The sequence below is a fragment of the Macaca nemestrina genome, chromosome 15, assembly GCF_043159975.1.
Source record: "Macaca nemestrina isolate mMacNem1 chromosome 15, mMacNem.hap1, whole genome shotgun sequence".
Classification (NCBI taxonomy): domain Eukaryota; kingdom Metazoa; phylum Chordata; class Mammalia; order Primates; family Cercopithecidae; genus Macaca; species Macaca nemestrina.
This window is the reverse complement of record NC_092139.1, coordinates 117,581,606-117,598,409: the sequence shown is the minus strand read 5'-3', so window position 1 is coordinate 117,598,409 and position 16,804 is coordinate 117,581,606.

Sequence of the window (16,804 nt, the reverse complement as noted above, 5' to 3'; positions counted from 1 at the left end):
GACTCTTGGTGGGTTCCTGGAGGGGGGCTGGTCACCAGCGAGACCATACCATGATGAGAAGCCTGGAGCTTCAGCCCCACCCCCACCTCTGAGCAGGGGAGAGGGGCTAGCTAGAGGCACCATTTCTAATGCGTCATGCCTTTGCGATGACGTCTCCATGGAAGTCCCTCAACAGTGGGGGTTTGGAGAGCTCCCAGGCTGGTGAACGCATCTCTTTGTGGGGGGAGTGGAGCACCCCAGCTCCCTGGGGCTGGCAGCTCCTGCGCTGAGAACCCTTCTGGACTTCGCCTTATGGACCCTTCATCTGACTCCTCATCCCTATCCTTTATCATATCTTTTATAATAAACATGTTTCTCTGAGTTCCATGAACCATTCTATTCATAGCAAAGTGTCCAACCCAAAGAAGGGGTTGTAGGAACCCCTGAATCGCACTTGCCTGATCAGAAGTACCAGCGACACAGACCTTCCACCGGCACCTGAAGTGGGGGCAGGCTGTGGGACGGAGCCCCTAACCTGTGGGACGGAGCCCCTAACCTGTGGGACAGAGCCCCTAACCTGTGGGATGGAGCCCCTAACCTGTGGGATCTGCCTCGAGCTGCAGGTGGAGAGCGTCAGAGAGAATCATTGGACTCGCAGTTGGTGTCCAGGGAATAGAAGTTGCTGATGTGGGAACCCTCTGCCCCTGTTTGGCGTTGGAAGCGGTGTTCTATGTGAGAGAGGAGAGGAAAACAGTTTTTTTCCTCTCAGCAAGGATCTGAAGTGTGTTCCTTCCCCTATCAAAAACAATTCCTAGAGGACCATGATCATTTTTGTTCCTTTGTGGATCCTCTGGGTATTTTCTTAGAAAACGTTCCTGGCGGCCAGGCGCAGTGGCTCACGCCTGTAATCCCAGCACTCTGGGAGGCCGAAGTGGGCGGATCACGAGGTCAGGAGATGGAGACCATCCTGGCTAACATAGTGAAACCCCATCTCTACTAAAAATATAAAAAATTAGCCAGACGTGGTGGCGGGTGCCTGTAGTCCCAGCTACTCGGGAGGCTGAGGCAGGAGAATGGCGGGAACCCTGGAGGCGGAGCTGGTAGTGAGCCGAGATGGCGCCACTGCACTCCAGCGTGGGGGATAGAGCAAGACTCCGTCTCAAAAAAAAAAGAAAAGAAAACGTTCCTGGCAGGGAAACATTAAATATTTATTTTAAAATCTTTATTTTTTTTTGAGACAGGGTTTTGCCCTGTCCCCCAGGCTGGAGTGCAGTGGCACCATCCTAGCTCACTGCAGCTTTGAACTCCTGGGCTCAAGTGATCCTCTCTCCTTGGCCTTCCAAATGGCTGGGATTATGAGTGTGAGCTGCAGTGCTTGGCTGCAGTGCAAAATTGTATTGAGATAATTGTAGATTCACATGAAGTTGTAAGAAATAATAGCATAGAGAGATCTCTTGCATGGTTTGCTCAGTGTTTCCCAAGGGTACCATTCTACAAAACTAGAGTGGAACGTCACAACCAGGGTATGGATGTCAATACGACCCACGGATCTTATTCAGAGTCCCTCAGTTCTACATTTACTCATTTCTATGTGTATATTAAATTCTGCATGATTTTATCAGCAGGCGAGGCTTGTGCATCCACAGTCACGATGCGGAAGCGCTCCAGAACCATGGGATTACTCATGTCGTCCATTTATAGTCACACCCACCTCCCTCCTGTCCCCAGCCTGACACGAATCTCTGGCAAACACAAATCTGTTCTTTTCTAAAACTGTGTCATTTAAAAATCACATAGTAGGCTGGGTGCGGTGGCTCACGCCTGTAATCCCAGCACTTTGGGAGGCTGAGGCAGGTGGATCACCTGAGGTCAGGAGTTTGTGACCAGCCTGGGCAACATGGTGAAACCCCATCTCTACTAAAAATACAAAAAATTAGCCAGGCGTGGTGGTGGGTGCCTGTAATCCCAGCTACTTGGGAGGCTGAGGCAGGAGAATCACTTGAACCCGGGAGGCGGAGGTTGCAATGAGCTGACATTGCACCACTGCACTCCAGCCTAGGCAACAAGAACAAAACTCTGTCTCAAAAAAAAAAAAATCACATAGTAAGTAACATTTTTGGATGGGATATTTTTGCTCAGTATAATTCCTTGGCGATGCTTCATCCCAGTTGCATGTGTCAATGGCCTGTTCCTTTTCCATGCTGAGTAGAACTGCGTGGACTGGGAGCACCATGGTGTGTTTAGCCATTCACCTGCTGGAGGACATCTGGGCTGATTCCAGTTCTGGTCTGTTACAAATATAGCTGCTATGAACATTTGTGTACAAGTTTTGGTGTGAACAAAAGCCTTTATTTCTTGGGCACGGTGGCTCACGTCTGTAATCCCAGCACTTTGGAAGGCCGAGGTGAGCAGATCACGAGGTCAGGAGTTTGAGACCAGCTTGGCCAACACGGTGAAACCCCACCTCTACTAAAAATACAAAAAATTTAGCCAGGTGTGGTGGTGGGCGCCTGTAATCCCAGCTACTCTGGAGGCTAAGCCAGGAGAATTGCTTAAACCTGGGAGGCAGAGGTTGCAGTGAGCTGAGATCGCGCCACTGCACTCCAGCCTGGGCAACAAGAGCGAAACTCCGTCTCAAAAAAAAAAAAAAGTCTTTATTTCTCGGGGATGAATGCCCAGGAGCACAACTGCTGGGTCCCATGGTAGTTGGATGGTTAGTTCTTGAAGGAACTGCCAAGCTGTTTTCCAGAATGGCTGTACCATGTTACATTCCCACTAGCAATGCACGAGTGGCCCAGCTTCTCCAGGTCTTTGGCAGCGTTTGGTGGTGGTACTGCTCTTCATATGAGTCATTTTCACAGGTGTGATGTCTCGTTGCACTTTTAGTTTGCACCTGCATGATGGCTAAGGATGACGGACATCTTTGTGTGTGTTTATTCTGTATATCCCCTTCATGGAAATGTCTCTTCATATCTTTTGCTGACTTTTCTATTGGATTGCTTTTTTATTTTTATTTTTTACTGTTGAGTTTTGAGAGCTTTTCTACATTATACACGCCAGTTCTTTGTCAGACAGGGGGTGTGCAAATGCTTTTTCTCAGGCTGTAGCTTGTCTTTTCATCCTCTGAGCAGGGTGTTTCACAGAGCAAAAGTTTTTCGTTTCAATGAGGTCCCATTTATCAATATTTTATTTTATGGCTCATGCTTTTGTTATCAAATCTAAGAACTTTTTGCCTAGCCCAAGATCCCAAAGATTTTCTCCTATGTTTTTCCTAAAAGTTTTATAGTTTCACGTTTAGATCTATGGTCAATTTTTGGTGATTTTTTTTTTTAGACAGAGTCGTGTTCCATCGCCCAGGCTGGAGTGCAGTGGCATGATCTCGGCTCACTCAACCTCTGCCTCCTGGGATCAAGGGATTCTCCTGCCTCAGCCTCCTGAATAGCTGAGATTACAGGCGCCTGCCACCATGCCCAGCTCATTTTTGTGTTTTTAGTAGAGACGGGGTTTCACCATGTTGGCCAGGCTAGTCTCGAACTCCTGACCTCAGGTGATCCACCCGCCTCAGCTTCCCAAAGTGCTGGGATTACAGGCGCGAGCCACCGCGCCTGGCCTAGATTTTTAAACATAGTCCCGCAGGTCTCTGAGGCTGTGTTCCATCAGTTTTTTTCAGTCTATTTTCCGTCTTTTATTCAGATTGGGTCACTTTTATTGCTCTGTCTTCCAGTTCACGGATTCTTTCCCCGTGGTATTCATGCTGCTATCGAGCCCATTCAGTGAGCTTTTTATTTTGGCTTACTGTGCTTTTCTTTCTTTTTTTTTCTTTTTTTTTTTTTTGAGACGGAGTCTGGCTCTGTCGCCCGGGCTGGAGCGCAGTGGCCGGATCTCAGCTCACTGCAAGCTCCGCCTCCCGGGTTCACGCCATTCTCCTGCCTCAGCCTCCCGAGTAGCTGGGACTACAGGCGCCCACCACCTCGCCCGGCTATTTTTTTGTATTTTTTTAGTAGAGACGGGGTTTCACCGTGTTCGCCAGGATGGTCTCGATCTCCTGACCTCGTGATCCACCCGTCTCGGCCTCCCAAAGTGCTGGGATTACAGGCTTGAGCCACCGCGCCCGGCCACTGTGCTTTTCAACTCTATAATTTCCATCTGGTTCTTTTTTCTTTTCTTTTATTTATTTATTATTATTATTATTTTTTGAGACGGAGTCTCTCGCTGTCACCCAGGCTAGAGTGCAGTGGTGCGATCATGACTCACTGCAGCGTCAGCCTCCCAGGCTCAAGCGATCCTCTTGCCTCAGCCGCCTACCCGCCCCCATTCCCCACACCCCGGTTTTATTAAAAAAAAAAAAAAAAAAAAAAAAAAAAAAAAAAAAAGAAGCTTTTTTTTCTCTATTTTTTCAGTTGTTTCAGGATAGTTTGTAATTGCTTGTTGAAGCATTTTTGTGATGGCTGCTTTACAATCATTTTCGGATAATCCAATATCTGATTGATCTCAGTGTTGGCATGTGTTTGTCTTTTCTTAGTCAAGTTATGAGTTTCCTGGCTCTTGGTGTGATGCGTGATTGTTGAATTGTAATCCGGACAGTTTGCGTATTAGCAGACTCTGAATCCTACTTAAACCTGCTATTTTACCAGACAGTCACCCTGTGGAGGTGCAGCACGTCCTGGCCTACTTTTGTGGGTTGTGGCTCCTACCATAATTTAGTTTATCTACTAAATCTGCTATTTAGGCGTCTACGTGATTAGGCTGGTGCTGCCGGTGGGGACAGAGGCGCCTCTCCAGGCTTCTCCGAGCTGTTAGGCGGGGAGTAGGCGGACCTGGTGCCAGCAGGTTCCGGCTCCGCCTCTGCTGATTCCCCCATGGGAGGGCTGTGGGGCTTCCCCCAGCTGCTGGGGAGGCGTGGTGGGAGGCGAGGAGGCCCTAGGCCTGGACTCCCTTACGCCACTTTGGGTCAGGAGATGCTGGGCCTGGACTGCCTTCCACTGCCGGGCGGGGATGGGAGGCTCCAGGCGGCCGCGCTTTTCCCAGTCCGCGGTCCCCACCGGCCGACTCCCCTCTTCCCACCACTTCGAGGCCTGCAATTGTCTCCTGTACTGGCTCCCAGTGCTGAAAGGTGTACGTAGCTGGAGGAGCACGGAGAGATGAGTCCCTTCCATCTCCTCTTTTTTTTTTTTTTGGCTGGAGTGCAGTGGCCGGATCTCAGCTCACTGCAAGCTCCGCCTCCCGGGTTCAGGCCATTCTCCTGCCTCAGCCTCCCGAGTAGCTGGGACTACAGGCGCCCGCCACCTCGCCCGGCTAGTTTTTTGTATTTTTTTAGTAGAGACGGGGTTTCACCCTGTTAGCCAGGATGGTCTCGATTTCCTGACCTCGTGATCCGCCCGTCTCGGCCTCCCAAAGTGCTGGGATTACAGGCTTGAGCCACCGCACCCGGCCTCCTCTTTTTTTTTTTTTTTTTGAGACAGGGTCTCGCTCTGTCACCCAGGCTGGAGTGCAGTGGTCGGATCTCAGCTCACTGCAAGCTCCGCCTCCCGGGTTCCCGCCATTCTCCTGCCTCAGCCTCCTGAGTAGCTGGGACTACAGGCGCCGCCACCGCGCCCGGCTAATTTTTTCTGTTTTTTAGTAGAGACGGGGTTTCACTGTATTAGCCAGGATGGTCTCGATCTTCTGACCTCGTGATCCGCCGGCCTCAGCCTCCCAAAGTGCTGGGATTACAGGCGTGAGCCACCACGCGCGGCCTATTTATGTAATTATTTATTCTATGGATTTTAAAATAGCTTCACTGATACAGAAGTCACAGACATACCATGTGGTTTACTGTGTGTTTAAAACGGACAAGCCAGGTGCAGTGGCCCGAGCCTATAATCTCAGCACTTTGGGAGGCTGAGGAGACAGAAGTGCTTGAGTCCAGGAGTTTCAGACCAGCCTGGGCAGCACAGCGATTTTTTTTTTAATTAAAAAAAAACACAATTGTTTTTTTTTTTAAATTTAGCCGGGTGTGGTGTGCGCATCTTTAGTCCCAGCTACTCAGGAGGCTGATGTGGGAGGGTCCCTCGAGTCCAGGATTTCAAGCTTTCAGTGAGCTGTGATTGCACCAGCTGTGATTTACTCCAGCCTGGGTAACAGAGCGAGTCCCTGTCTCGAAAACAAGTTCAGTGAAATGTTTTTAGTATATTCACAGGGCTGTGCAATCCTAACCATAGTCAATTTTAGAACATTTTCATCATCCCCCAAAGGAACCTCATACCCGTTAGCACTCACTCCCTATTTCCCCTCCCCGAGACCCCTGACGGCCTATTTGCTCATTCCCAACTTTTCATGTAAGTGGAATCAATACGATATGTGATCTTTTGTGTCTGCATCATGTTTTCTTTTTTTTTTTTTTTTTTGTTGAGACTGAGTCTGGCTCTGTCCCCCAGGCTGGAGTGTAGTGGCCTGATCTCAGCTCACTGCAAGCCCCGCCTCCCGGGTTCACGCCATTCTCCTGCCTCAGCCTCCCGAGTAGCTGGGACCACAGGCGCCCGCCACTTCGCCCGGCTAGTCTTTTGTATTTTTTAGTAGAGATGGGGTTTCACGGTGTTAGCCAGGATGGTCTCGATCTCCTGACCTCGTGATCCGCCTGTCTCGGCCTCCCAGAGTGCTGGGATTACAGGCTTGAGCCACCGCACCCTGCCTGCATCATGTTTTCTTTTTTTTTTTTTTTTTTTTTTTTTTTTGAGACAGGGTCTTGCTGTGTCACCCAGGCTGGAGTGCAATGGCCAGATCTCGGCTTACTGCAAGCTCCGCCTCCCGGGTTCACGCCATTCTCCTGCCTCAGCCTCCCGAGTAGCTGGGACTACAGGCACCCGCCACCTCGCCTGGCTAGTTTTTTTTTGTATTTTTTAGTAGAGACGGGGTTTCACCGTGTTAGCCAGGATGGTCTTGATCTCCTGACCTCGTGATCCGCCCGTCTCGGCCTCCCAAAGTGCTGGGATTACAGGCTTGAGCCACTGCGCCCGGCCCCTGCATCATGTTTTCAAGGGTTCTTCATGATGCAGCGTGTGTCAATACTTGGTTTCTACTGCCAAATTATATACCATTTATGTATATGCCAGATTTATCCATTCACGACCTGTTTTCACTTTTTAGCTATTACGAAAAATACCACTGTGACAAACCTTCACATACAAGTTTCAATGTGGACACATATTTTCATTTCTTGGGGATACGACTCGGAGTGGACTTGCTGGGACCTATGGCTCCTCTGTGTTCAGCATTTTGAGGAACTGCGCGACCATTTTCTTTTTTTTTTTTTTTCTTTTTTTTTTTTTTTTTTGAGACGGAGTCTCGCTGTGTCTCCCAGGCTGGAGTGCAGTGGCCGGATCTTGGCTCACTGCAAGCTCCGCCTCCCGGGTTCACGCCATTCTCCCGCCTCAGCCTCCCAAGTAGCTGGGACTACAGGCGCCCGCCACCACGCCCGGCTAGTTTTTTTTTTTTTGTATTTTTAGTAGAGACGGGGTTTCACCATGTTAGCCAGGATAGTCTCCATCTCCTGACCTCGTGATCCACCCGCCTCGGCCTCCCAAAGTGCTGGGATTACAGGCTTGAGCCACCGTGCCCGGCCTGCGCGACCATTTTCTAAAGCAGGTGCACCGTTTGACATTCCCACCAGCAGCATGAGAGAGTTCTGGCGTCTCCACATCCTCGTCAACACTCACTACCTGACTTTTTGGGTCTAGCTCTCCGGGTGGGTGCACAGTAGGATGTCATTGTGGTTTTGATTGGCAGTTCCCTGAGAGCTAATGATGATCATTTTCGATGTGCTTATTGGCTATTTGTAGTTGTCTGTTCAAGTCCTTTGTCCATTTTAAAATCAGGTTCTAGCTGAGCGCGGTGGCTCACACCTGTAATACCAGCACTTTGGGAGGCCGAGGCAGGCGGATCATCTGAGGTCAGAGGTTCGAGACCAGCCTGGCCAACATGGTGAAACCCCATCTCTACTAAAAATACAGAAATTAACCAGGCGTGATGGTGTGTGCCTGTAATCCCAGCTACTTGGGAGGCTGAGGCAGGAGAATCACTTGAAGCCGGGAGGCAGAGGTTGCAGTGAGCCAAGATCGCACCACTGCACTCCAGCCTGGGCGACAGAGCAAGACTCTGTCTCAGAAAAAAAAAAAAAAAAAAAAAAAAAAAATCAGGTTCTGTGTTTTTTGTTGTGGAGTTGAGGACTGTGGCTTTTCTTCCGAGGGAGATGGGAAGTCAGCAGAAGGCATTAAACACAGGAGATGCTGTCACTTGGGCTGCTGTAGAAAGGAAGAAGCAGAAGGGTACAAGGGTGAAGCAGAGAGGTGGGTCAGGCTACTGGGATAATCCAGGTGAGAAGTGTTGGCCACTGTCCCTGGGAGGGAACAGAGGAGGCGGTGACACAGGGCTGCCTCTGGACTTATTTTGAAAGGGAAGCTGACAGGTTTTGCCAGCGAGTCAGACATGAGAAGGGAGGGACTGCCTCTCACCTAGGAAGCCTGGAGTTGCCTTAGCTGAGAAAGTAGATTCATGTCCTATAGCCGCTATGACAAAGCGCCACAGCCTGGGGGGTGCTGAGAATGGCAGCATCTCACTCTCCCACAGTTCTGGAGGTTGGAAGCCTGAAGTCCAGGCATCAACAGGACTGTGTTCCCTCTGAAGCCCAGAAAGAGGGGTCTTTCCGGCCTCTTTCAGCTTCTGGTGGCCATCAGTACTTCGCATTCCTTGGCTTGTGGCCACATCGCTCCACTCTCTGTCTCCATTGTCACACAGCTGTCTTTGCTTGGGTGTCTGCGTCCCACTTTCTCTTCTTATAAGAATACCGTGTGCCTGCTTTAGCAGCACATATACTAAAATTGGAATGATACAGAGAAGGTTAGCAGATTGTAGTTTAGAAAAGGATACCAGTCATTGGATTAGGGCCCAACTCAATGACCTCATCCTAACTTTATTATTATTATTATTATCATCATCATTTATTCTTTTTTTTTCTTATGTCTTTTTTTTTTTTTTTTTTTTTTTTTGAGATGGAGTCTCTCTCTCTGTCCCCCAGGCTAGAGTGCAGTGGTGCGATCTCGGCTCACTGCAAGCTCCGCCTCCTGGGTTCATGCCGTTCTCCTGCCTCAGCCTCCCGAGTAGCTGGGACTACAGGCGCGCGCCACCACACCTGGCTATATTTTTGTATTTTTAGTAGAGACAGGTTTTCACCATGTTAGCCAGGATGGTCTCCATCTCCTGATCTCGTGATCTGCCTGCCTTGGTCTCCCAAAGTGCTGGGATTACAGGCGTGAGCCACCGCATCCGGCCTATTATTTATTCTTATTTATTTATTGAGATGCAGTCTTACTCTATTGCCCAGGCTAGAGTGCAGTGGTGCAATCTCTGCTCACTGCAACCTCTGCTTCCCAGGTTCAAGCGATCCTCCTGCCTCAGCCTTGCGAGTAGCTGGGACTACAGGCACGCGCCACCATGCCCAGCTAATTTTTGTATTTTTAGTAGAGACAGGGTTTCACCACATTGGTTAGGCTGGTCTTGAACTCCTGACCTCAGGTGATCCGCCTGCCTCGGCCTCCCAAAGTGCTGGGATTACAGGTGTGAGCCACTGTGCTTGGCCTCATCCTAACTTAATTATATCTGCAAAGACCCCATTTCCAAATTAGGTCATGTTCACAGGTACTGTGGCTTAGGACTTCACCATACCTTTTGGAGGGGTACACAATTCAACCCCTAACAGAGGAGGGAGACAGGGGAGAAGTTTGGGGATGAATGCCAAAAGCTGAGTGCCAGACACGTTGAGTTCGAGATGCCTGCAGGACATCCTGGAGGAGAGGCTGAGAAGGCAGCTAGATGTTGGAGCTGTCAAAGCATACTTCTTAAAAAGTTAAAAACAGGGCTGGCGCAGTGGCTCACGCCTGTAATCCTAGCATTTTGGGAGGTTGAGGCAGGCGGATCATGAGGTCAGGAGATCGAGACCATCCTCGCTAACACGGTGAAACCCCGTCTGTACTAAAAATACAACAAACAAACAAACAAACAAACAAACAAAAAAACTAGCCGGGCGTGGTGGCGGGCGCCTGTAATCCCAGCTACTCGGGAGGCTGAGGCAGGAGAATGGCGGGAACCCGGGAGGCGGAGCTTGCAGTGAGCCGAGATCGCGCCACCGCACTCCAGCCTGGGCGACAGAGCGAGACTCCGTCTCAAAAAAAAAAGTTAAAAACATGACTCATCCATCCTGGCTAACACGGTGAAACCCCGTCTCTACTAAAAATACAAAAAATCAGCCGGGCGAGGTGGCGGGCGCCTGTAGTCCCAGCTACTCGAGAGGCTGAGGCAGGAGAATGGCGGGAACCCGGAGGCGGAGCTTGCAGTGAGCAGAGATCGCGCCACTGCACTCCAGCCTGGGGCACAGAGCGAGGCTCCGTCTCAAAAAAAAAAAAAAAAAAAGGATTTATTTAAGTCATTAATGAGGGAACCAGCACGATGGTGAGGCTGGTTCAAAATGTTGGAGAGAGGGAAATATTTGTAGTGACTTAAAAAAAGTTTGAGTAATTCTGCTTATTTAGATTTTTTTAAAAACTGGTTAATGTTCTACAAGTCATAAACCACAACCTTTTCTTTTTTTCTTTTTCTTTTTTTTTTTTTTTTGAGACGGAGTCTCGCTCTGTCGCCCAGGCTGGAGTGCAGTGGTCGGATCTCAGCTCACTGCAAGCTCCGCCTCCCGGGTTCCCGCCATTCTCCTGCCTCAGCCTCCTGAGTAGCTGGGACTACAGGCGCCGCCACCTTGCCCGGCTAGTTTTTTGTATTTTTTAGTAGAGACGGGGTTTCACCGTGTTCGCCAGGATGGTCTCGATCTCCTGACCTCGTGATCCACCCGTCTCGGCCTCCCAAAGTGCTGGGGTTACAGGCTTGAGCCACCGCGCCCGGCCCTTTTCTTTTTTTTGAGACGGAGTCTTGCTCTGTCACCCAGGCTGGAGTGCAATGGTGTGATCTTGGCTCATTGCAACTTCCACCTCCCAGGTTCAAGCAATTCTCCTGCCTCAGTCTCCTGAGTAGCTGGGATTATAGGCGCCCACCACCACGTCCAGCTAATTTTTGTATTTTTAGTAGAGACGAGGGTTCACCATGTTGGCCAGGCTAGTCTCGAACTCCTGACCTCAGGTGATCGTCCACCTTGGCCTCCCAAAGTGCTGGGATTACAGGCGTGAGCCACTGTGCCTGGCCAAACTGCAACCTTTTCTAACTGTAATCTTTTCTACTGGAGAGAAATAATTTCTATCACTCACTGCCGGGCAAAATTTATTTGCGTTGCTTTCAGACAGGAATAATTTTACTTGGCCATCTGTCTTCAACAAATTAAAGTCTACCCTTGCTGAGTTGTAAAATATCATAATCAATAGTAAATAGCAAGTTAAACAGGTGCACACTCCAGAGGATCCGAAAATCTGCCTGACAGGCTTGCTCAGGAACACAACCTGCCACTGAATAGATACACTCATTTTGGGGTGTCTAATCCTCAATTTGGGACATTTTTATTAGCTCCCCCTTGGGATGATAATCTCCGAAGGTTATTCTTGACCACAGCAAGCTAGTCTTGCGTTCTGACCTAATTCATCTACACAGGCTCTGCAAGAAGTGGTAATTAACACGCACGAGTGTCCTTGTTAACATGACACATCTAAACCAGATGGCGTTATGCAACGACCAAGCCAGAAAATCAACTTCTGTTGGGAGGTGTCATCAGAAGGAATGTAAGACTGAGCCTACATTACACCCGAGATTTTTTTTTTTTTTAATCTTATTTGCTTTTCTCTTCCTAGGTCAGGAAGCAGAACCAAATCGACCTTCCTCAGGTGTGCCTGCAGGACCTGTGCGTATGCAAGTTTCTATCTTCCAGAGGGTTCTGGTGTTTGCCATGGCTCTTGGCCTGCCAGGAAGTGTCCTTCTCACTACTTGTGAGGCCAAGGCCTTGTGTGCCAGAATACAGGTGCCTGGCCAGTATGGGTCTGAGGGTTCTGTGGGCATTGGTTCAGCACACATGCCACAACCCTTGTTCCTTAATGGTGGGCATGTTGTGGAAGCACAGGAACATTAGTCTCAAATATGACACCCGTTTAAGGCCTGGGCTCCACTATCAATTTGACTGATTATATCCTAGTGACAAGGAGGACAGATTTCTTTTATTTTTTTTATTTTTTAATTTAATTTTTTTTTTTTTTTTGAGACGGAGTCTCACGCTGTTGCCCAGGCTGGAGTGCAGTGGCGCGATCTCGGCTCACTGCAAGCTCCGCCTCCCGGGTTCCCGCCATTCTCCTGCCTCAGCCTCCTGAGTAGCTGGGACTACAGGCGCCCGCCACCGCGCCCGGCTAATTTTTTGTATTTTTAGTAGAGACGGGGTTTCACTGTGGTCTCGATCTCCTGACCTTGTGATCCGCCCGCCTCGGCCTCCCAAAGTACTGGGATTACAGGCTTGAGCCACCGCGCCCGGCCAAGGAGGACAGATTTCTACTGCAACAATGCAAATTACTACATTTTTATTAAAAGTAAATGTCAGTAAAACTATTTTTCCTGAATTCTGAAGTGAGAAAAACAACATTTAAAGAACGTTTCATTTGTTTGTGAAAGGATAGTCTCCTAAATTAAAGGTGATTGTTGTAGACACTGGGTAAAAATAAAAATTAATTAAATTAAAGGTGAGGCCGGGCGCGGTGGCTCAAGCCTGTAATCCCAGCACTTTGGGAGGCCGAGACGGGCGGATCACGAGGTCAAGAGATCGAGACCATCCTGGCTAACACGGTGAAACCCCGTCTCTACTAAAAAATACAAAAAACTAGCCGGGCGCGGCGGCGGGCGCCTGTAGTCCCAGCTACTCGGGAGGCTGAGGCAGGAGAATGGCGTGAACCCGGGAGGCGGAGCTTGCAGTGAGCTGAGATCCGGCCACTGCACTCCAGCCTGGGCGGCAGAGCGAGACTCTGTCTCAAAAAAAAAAAAAAATAAATAAAATAAATAAATAAATTAATTAATTAATTAAAGGTGAGATAGATCAAAGAAAAAGGGTTTTGTCTTATTCCTGCCAGAAACAGAATATCAGAAACAACATGATCATCCTCCTCCTTGCCTTTTCTTGGGCTGTGCTTTCAGCCTGCAGATGTAACCATTCTGGGGAGCAGTGATGACCCCAGAACCGTGTTTTTGGCTGGTGCATAAATGGGGGCAGTGGTTGTGTCTGGGGCCAATTTTCTGTTCTGTACAGCCCAGAGATGGTTATGTAGGGGGGTACTGAGCTACTAAGTGAAGGCATAGATAGTTATGTAGAAAGATGGAAGAGTAGAATCAGCTCCATGCCAGATTGTAACTGGAGGTACAGGTATCAGTATGAACTCAAGATTTGCTAAGAGGTATCAGAAAAGGTGTGTGTGTATGTGTTTGTGTGTACATACTTACATATTTCCTAGCTCTGTCTGCTGAGTGTAAATGGAATCATATTCTGTAATCTTTTGAGATTTCTTTCTTCCATTTAGAATTATGTGTTTGAGATTTGGCCATGTTGGTGGTGGAATTCATTCATTTCTGTTGCTGTGTGCTATTCCATTGTGTGGAGATACCTCACTTTGTCCATTTTACTGTTCTTTGATATTTAAGATTTCCCTCAGTATTTGCTATTAAAAACAGTGTTGGCCGGGCACGGTGGTTCAAGCCTGTAATCCCAGCACTTTGGGAGGCCGAGACGGGCGGATCACGAGGTCAGGAGATCGAGACTATCCTGGCTAATATGGTGAAACCCCGTCTCTACTAAAAAATACAAAAAAACTAGCCAGGCGAGGTGGTGGGCGCCTGTAGTCCCAGCTACTCGGGAGGCTGAGGCAGGAGAATGGCGTAAACCCGGGAGGCGGAGCTTGCAGTGAGCTGAGATCCAGCCACTGCACTCCAGCCTGGGTGACAGAGCGAGACTCCATCTCAAAAAAAAAACAAACAAATAAATTTAAAAAAATAAAAATAAAAATAAAAACAGTGTTAAAATAAAACAAAATAAAAAGAAAAAAGACAAAAAAAACAAAAACAAAAACAGGCCGGGCGCGGTGGCTCAAGCCTGTAATCCCAGCACTTTGGGAGGCCGAGACGGGTGGATCACGAGGTCAGGAGATCGAGACCATCCTGGCGAACACCGTGAAACCCTGTCTCTACTAAAAAATACAAAAAACTAGCCGGGCGAGGTGGCGGCGCCTGTAGTCCCAGCTACTCGGGAGGCTGAGGCAGGAGAATGGCGTAAACCTGGGAGGCGGAGCTTGCAGTGAGCTGAGATCCGGCCACTGCACCCCAGCCCGGGCTACAGAGCGAGACTCCATCTCAAAAAAAAACAAAAAAAACAAAAACAAAAACAGTGTTGCTCTGAACATTCATGCACATGCCACATGCCTCCTGATGAACAAGTTTCTCAGGCACACACCCAGGCATGGAATGCACCTAGGAATACAAATAGACTTAACCCTACAGCCGGGAATGGGTATGCACACTCGGGGAGCTTGCATCTTCTCAAAGTGGCCACAACAACTTCTTCCATACAGGATGCTTCTCTTAAAATGTGATGATAACACATCTCCCTAACTCTTGAATCTGGACAGGCTTGTCACTACGGCAGAAGTGATGCTATGTGACTTCAGAAGCTAGGATGTGAAAAGTGATACAGGTCCCACCTGCTTCTCTTGATACCCTTGCTCCTGGAGCATGGCTACTGTTCCATGAGGATGTTCCCAAGGCCCTCAGCCCAGAACCTGGATCAAGGTCCCAGCCACGTGAGTGCACCATCTTGGAAGTGGCTCTTCCAGCCCCTAGTGAAGGTGCCCCAGTGAGGATGCAGGAAGTAGTCTAGTTGTGCCTGCTGAATCCTGCCCAAATAGCGTATGTGTGAACAAAATGAATGACTGTTGTTTTGAGCTACAAAGTTTTGGGCGTGGTTTGTTTTGCAGCAACAGGAAACTGACAAACATGTCCGTTTTCACTGGGTAATGCCATATGGCCATATTTACCAAATAGTTGTCCCATTTGACATTCTGACCAGCAGGGTATTGCTCTGCCATCTTGCCATTGCTGAGTAATGCCACATATGAATGTTGGTGCCTATTTGGTGTGGTTTTAGTTTGCATTTCCAAATTTACTAGTAAGATGATAGGCGTTTCCATGTTCTCTGCAAGAAGCCTGATTATGACACGGGTTTCTTTGCTGATTTGGGTTTTTGAGAGGAAGTCTCGCTCTGTCGCCTGGGCTGGAGTGCAGTGGTTGGATCTCAGCTCACTGCAAGCTCCGCCTCCCGGGTTTACACCATTCTCCTGCCTCAGCCTCCCGAGTAGCTGGGACTACAGGCGCCTGCCACCTTGCCCGGCTAGTTTTTTGTATTTTTTAGTAGAGACGGGGTTTCACCGTGTTAGCCAGGATGGTCTTGATCTCCTGACCTCGTGATCCACCCATCTCAGCCTCCCAAAGTGCTGGGATTACAGGCTTGAGCCACCGCGCCGGCCTTGTTTCTCTCTTTCTAATGGTTCTGAAGCGGTTCTCTCTATATTCTAAATACTAATCATTTGCAAGGTGTACATATCTTTTAGTTTTTCATTCTTCAGTCTCTTTACAGTGCCTTTTGAGGAACAAACATATGATAATTTCCATCCTTTTATTTACGAAACGGAGTCTTGCTCTGTTACCCAGGCTGGAGTGCAGTGGGGCAATCTTGCCTCACTGCAATCTCAGCCTCCTGGTTCAAGTGATTCTCCTGCCTCAGCCTCCCAAGTAGCTGGGACTACAGGCACGTGCCTCCATGCCTGGCTAATTTTTCTATTTTTAGTAGAGATGGGGTTTCACTATGTTCATCAGGTCTTGAACTCCTGACCTCAGGTGATGCACCTGCCTCGGTCTCCCAAAGTGTTGGGATTACAGGCGTGAGCCACTGTGCCTGGCCTCATTGTTTTTTTATTCATCTGTTATTTTCAGGTGAATTTCTTGCAGCAGTATTTAACCATATTCATATTCCATTCAGAGAGGCTGTCTTTTAATAGATGAATTTAATCCAATCACATTCCTCTGATTACTCAAATGTTTGAACTTAGTCCTGCCAACTCATATTATGTTCCATATTTATCATGGTTTTATCTTTTACTCATTCCTGGTTTTTTTTGTTGTTTTGGTGCTGTCATTTTTCATTTCACTTTTTCCTCAGCTGTTTTGAAAGTGGTATATTCTTTTCCCACCATTCTTGTGGAAACTTTCTGATAGTTTAATTTTTCTTTTTTTTTGAGACGGAGTTTTGCTCTTGTTGCCCAGGCTGGAGTGCAATGGCACCATCTCAGCTCACCGTAACCTCCACCTCCCAGTTTCCACCAATTCTCCTGCCTCAGCCTCCCAGGTAGCTGGGATTACAGGCATGTGCCGCCACACCCAGCTAATTTTGTGTGTGTGTGTGTATTTTTAGTAGAGATGGGGTTTCTCCATGTTGATCAGGCTGGTCTTGAACTCCCGACTCAGGTGATCCGCCTGCTTTGGCCTCCCAAAGTACTGGGATTACAGGTGTGACCCACCATGCCCAGCTAAAATTTTTAACCTTTTTTTCTATTGATTCTAAAATCCTCAAACCAAACAATACAAGAGCTTTCGTGCACTTTCACTTCCTTCTGCGCCCGGCCTTGCCATGTGTCATGTTGAGCTCATCTGGGATTTCTCTCAGGTTGATTTTAACAGACCAGACTGATTTATTTGCTAGCATCCACGTCTTACTCTTGAGTCCACTTTTCACTTTGTTAAGGTATTTCTTCTAGTACTTTTAGAGACTGCGTGTGTGGTA